Source organism: Benincasa hispida, chromosome 12 (assembly GCF_027475165.1).
Source record: "Benincasa hispida cultivar pf3 chromosome 12, pf3_genome.v1.1, whole genome shotgun sequence".
Classification (NCBI taxonomy): Eukaryota; Viridiplantae; Streptophyta; class Magnoliopsida; order Cucurbitales; family Cucurbitaceae; genus Benincasa; species Benincasa hispida.
Window position 1 is genome coordinate 76,613,208 of NC_143489.1, and position 6,000 is coordinate 76,619,207.

Here is a 6,000-nt window from a genome sequence, read left to right on the forward strand (position 1 = left end):
CAGTTCATGATCATGGAAACATTTTCTATTTATCAATGAAAGTTTTATTGAAGTTTTTATTCAATAAAAGTGTTATTGAAATTGCATTATATAATAAAAATCTAATAAACAAATCTATGGCTATTGCATGAATACTGTAACTTTATATAGAGACATAAAAGAGAATCTAGTTATACTATATAGCCAAAAAGGTCTATAAGTATATGGATGAGATTGGGTACCTCGTTCTGGGGACACTATGGATGCGACCTACTTTTTATAATGATACAAACAACGTGATCCTAAAATTGTTCATGTGGAGATATGCGAGTAGAAGCATCCTATGCAAAAGAGTTTTGCATAAGATCGGACCACGAAATAGTCACTTTTCTTTATAACAACTGTTTACTGTTAAAACTGACTATTTCAATTAAATGACCTAGGGTAACTTGATCTTAATCCTGAGCTAACTATGAACTCGTGTTTATTCGAGATTATCCTTCGATCTGCATAGGTGAGAGTAGTTCAATAACACTGCTCAACAAGCCTCCCATTTTAGGATAAGACCGGATAGATAGTTGGAGACATAGTCCTTCAAGATGGAATTCACTTCTACCTGTTTTAAGGTTAGCAGGTAGGTTGTTCTCTTAAGTGTCGATTCCTGGTCTTGAACAAAGTGGCCCCGCCCTCTCATGGCTATAAGGGATATGGTTTGTTAGTTGGACTATAAACCAATTGTTCAATAGAGGATCAATGGGAGCTTAAAGAGCAAGACATATTTACAAGGGTAGAACGATAATTTTGACCCAACTGTAAATACGAACGACCTGTGAATGATCGATTTACTGATTATAGTTAAATCAAGGGGACAAAAATATATCTACAGTAAGAAGAGTGCAACTATCAAGCTATAGTGGTATGTCTTGGTGGTTAATGAATATTGATTGACTCAGGTTAAAGAACTTAATTGATTAATCTCAAATTGTTGGAGCTCACGATCTGTAGGCTTATAAGGTCTCTCTACTAGCTCGTAAAACATTAGCATCTTGGATTAGAAAAATTAAGCAAAATTTGAAGTGTTCAAAATTCGAAATTAGGGTTTTTGAATTTGAAATGTTCAAATTTAATTTTAGGGTTTAGATAATTATATTCGATATAATTAAACGTTTTAATTTGTTGAAATTAAATGTAAATTGGAGAGTTTAAAATATTTAAATATTGATTTAAATATCGGTTACATGAATGGGACTCATGTTTAAATTAGGTGTTTTTATTAATTTAATATTTGATACTAAATTATTGTTATTTAATTAATTAATTAATTCTGATTAATTAATTATTTAAATAAATTATTTTTTAAATTTAATTCAATTTTAGAAATTTAATTTATTGTTTAAAATTAATTTTGATTAAATAAACATTTGAATTTTAAATTAGATTGTGGAAAAGTCTCACATTTGAGTTTTAGTGGGATTTTCCATTTATTGACATCTAGGCCACTCACTTAGTGCACTTTGAGGTGTCACTTTGCTGAATGAGTGAGTGCTTGTATGATTAAGCTTAATAAAAGCTTGATTATCTAATTATTTTCATGTCATGTGACAGAATTTAAGTGGAAAATTCTAAAAGAAAATTTCACTCTCAATTATCCATCAAACCCTTTGAATCCTAACTTAATTTAGAGTTTCTACCACTCAATCCAAAGCCGAGAATAGTAGAGAAGACTCTCAAGTTTCAACAAAGGTACACGTCTTGTGAAAACCTCTATTTTAAAATTTTGTTTTGCGCGCTTTTAAACTCAAATTAAGTGTATTTAGAGTGCTTATTGATTCTGTATGCTTTCACATTTTGCTTTTTTAATCCATCAATTGGCAATCATTCTCAACAAATGTTTTGAGAAGCTATTGATATACCAATGTTATACTTGAAATTGAATTTTGAACATATTGCTATACTATTGACATACGTGAACAAATGCATTTTTTAAGAAGTATTAATATACTCATGATATATCAATAATATACTTAAAATGAGTTCTAATTAATGTTGAGATAATACTAATACACAATATAATACTTGAAATTTTAGTTAGTATGAATGATGATGTATTACTGATATATTAATGGTACATACTTGAAATTAGTTTTTCATCAGTATTCAAATGTTATCTATACATTAATATTTGTTTTAAATGAATTGTAAATGAGCATTTGGTACATTAATCATATAATTAAAATTGAAATTACTATCGATATACTTGAATTACGTGTTAGATGAATATAGCCAAATTCAAATCAAGTCTCCATTATTCTGTCCAAATTGATATGGAAAGATCTCCACACTGATTTAGGGGAAACTCTATTAGGTTCAGAGAGTTATGAACTCTATTAGGTCCAGAAAGTTCTATAAGGTGATGTTTGGGACAAATAGTGGAATAGTGAGTTCCAAGGCATTATAAAGTTCAGAGAGTTATGAACTCTTGGGACTCACAATGTAAGAAGATAAGATATAAAATTGATGTTTTTTAGTAGTAGGACCCACAAACTTTTTGCACCAAATAAGGAGTGGAGTTCACAACTCTTACTTCCTAACTCATACTTCTCAATTCCTTCGGCCAAACATACTGACTATAAAAACTTCCTTAAATAGTTATCAATCTTCACTTTCTAGGAGAAAGTACTCTAAAAAATAAATATCTACCCTATCTCTCATCCCTTTTTCAAGAACTTCAGAGAATCGTTTCTACAAGATCCTTTCTAGTTATTGCTTTAAAGAACAAGTATGCACTTGATTCAAAAGAACATGTGTAAGGGCTTTATTCATCTTGAAAAATAGTGAATCTAGTTAGATTAATGACTAAGCTTAGAGATTTGTTACTATTGATCTTCTTTGTTTTCATTGTACCTTTGATTAGTTGTTCTTATTTATGTTCTTCATTGATTGCCTTAGTAATTTTACCATCTTTGGAACAATCTTTGTATTCTCTCGAGATTACATTAATATGAGTTTTAGTTTAATTTCTTTGTGTTCTTTCTTTTCCATAATGAGTCAACTCTTTTCTTGGAATTCAAATCTGTGAGTCAGTTAGGGAAAGAACAAAAGTCTCATTTGTGTTATCTTTACTGTGCTCAACATTTACTATTCACTTGCTCTTATTGATTATTGTTGAACTAGTTTGATCACCTAGATTAGCATGCCCTATTGAATCTAATAATTGAAAGAGATATAAAATATGAATTAAGTCATATGCGTGTTGGAATGTACCATCGTGTAGCGGAAGTGACCAGGATCCATAAACACTCTAATTCATTAATTTTGGCAGAAAAGAAAGCATGCTTCAGTAAAAATAAATGGGTTTCGTGACATACCTTTATAGAACTTCCTCAAAGCTTGAATCCAACTGCAAATCTCCTCTGAATCTTGTTGTAGAACTTCCTCTGAATCTTGTTGTAGACCACCCCAAGATCTTCCCTACTATCCTCTTGGTGCTCTAGATTGAGTAGGAGAACTCAAAATAAACTTGAATTAAGGGAATTCGGAGACTAACTCACAGCAGCAACCCAACGTGAAGAACACCCTTATTCTTACGAATTTTTCAGAGAAATTCTTTCAGTTGCTCTGCCTCAAAACACTTCAATCTCTTTAATATATTGCAGACCATCATACAAAGAGATTTGCTGCATGAGATGCAACTTATGCTTGGAGTTAATGAAGCTTGAAAAGTGTGGGTTGTTAGTGAACTACTTGGAAGAAGACAATGGAGAAAATCAATTTTCCATTATGTGTTTTTCTTCTTTTTCAATTTCTCAAATATTGATTTTATAAATCAATTATTTTAATAAAATTGAAAATATTATTAATTTCATAAATTAATTTTCTTAATAAAATTAATAAATAATTATTTAAACAATTTAAACAATTTAAATAATTCTAATTAATTTAATATCAAATATTAAATTAATTTTTACACAATTCCATCTTCAAATATTTAAATCATATTTAAATATTATTTCTCCAATTTCATTTAATTCTAAATTGAACATTTCAAATTAACTTATCACGCTACTCTAGAGCTTATCCATTTACGAGCTAGTAGGAGAACCTCGCGGACCTATAGGTCATGGGCTCCAACGATCCGAGATTAATCGGTTAAACTCATTAGATCAAACTAATCCTCATTCGTTAGCTAATGGGTGATTCCACTAAAGCTCATAGTTGAACTCCTCTCACCGTAGATATATTATGTCCACTCGATATAACCATGATTAGTAAGTTAACCCTTCACAGGTTGCTCGTAATAACAGTTGGGTCGAATCTTTATTTTACACCCGAAATTACTTCTTGTTCCTTAAGTTCCACTGATCCCCTAATGACAATTGATTTGTGATCCAATCAACAAATCAAATCCCTATCGGGCCAATAAGAGGGTGAGGCCTCTTGTTCAAGACCCAGAATCAGCACTTGAAGAGAACAACTTCTCTACTAACCCTAATCAGGTAGGAGTGAATTCCATCTTGCACCCTATGTTCTCAGCTATTCATCCGGTCTTATCCCCAAAATGGGAAGCTTATTAAGCAAAGACAGTTGGTCTACTCTCACCGTTTGCAGATCAAAGGATAATCCTGAACAAACACAAGTTCATAGTTAGGTCAAGATTAAGGTCAAGACAATCGTGTAATTTATATGGCTGAAACCTGGCTCTGATATCAATTGAAGGAAATCAAACACGAGATTTTCATGAGTAGTGGAAAATAGATCATTCCAAATTATAATCATGTATGAACATTACAAATTACAGTCGTAAACAGAGACAAACGGTTATGCAATCAATATAATAATTACACCATGAAAGTACAAATAAACAAAGAGAATGCTACAAACATATGTCGACTCGTCTCCACGCTCCTTGCTTACAAACGCTCAAACATAGCAACCTCGAACACTCGAACAACACGACCGCAACACTACACGAACCCTTCGCGCTCGAATTCAGTGATCGTCTTGATCATGAACACCCCAACAGTATGAACGGCCTCCACAGAACCTAGACGGTGTCAAGTTGAGTATGACACAACCAAACAGGTTACCTTGTTATTCTCGGTGTGAGAATCTAGAGGATGGGCTCTATGTGGACTTGGTATGAGGTAGAAGAAGGAGGAAACAACGATCGTATATATGATTGGGCAAGTGGAAGATGGTTGAAACCTATCGTATAGGTCGATGCCCAATCGTTTAGCAAAAACTATGCGATCGTCTAGTAAAAGCTAAGCTATCGTTTAGCTCATCGCTTAGTACTGTGTCTGTCGTCTACAAACACTACACGATCATTTACCTTTTTCAGTTGTCGCTTAGTAAATCTGTATTTACTTGACAAGCTCCGTGAGATTCTTTTTCCAAGAGAGAAATCTCAACAAAATACTTTTGCAAAGCTTACTAAAATTAGGAAAACAATTTTCATTTTATCTCACGGTTACCATGAACCACCAATAACCTCCTACTTAATTGGTTATTAGAGAAAAAGAATTAATTATCCAATAATTAATATTATTATAAATATAAATGATAACCAACTTATCATACTATATTTATAACCTATAGTTTTAATATTTCATCTCATAAAACATATAAACCATAGTTCTTTTTCTATTCCATAGTACTTAATGTAAATCTCATTTATATTAATCATCCACTATATGTATCTCATACATCATATCGATCATATCATATATAATAAAAAAAATCTCTTGTTAATTTGAACATTTCAAAGCAACACCAAGAACTGATCCTCAACTGAATCCATTGAGCTACCAAGGGGACCTTATGAACCTGTAGCTCGAAGCTCCAACAGTACGTGAATAACTGACTAAACTCTTTAGTCACGGGATTCACCATCCGTTAACTGCCAGGTACTCCACTAAAGGCTGACAGCTGAACTCTACTTACCATAGATATATTATGTGTCCATCTTAACTGATCAGAAGTGCAACAACCCTTCATAGATCACTCGTAAGTATAGTTGGG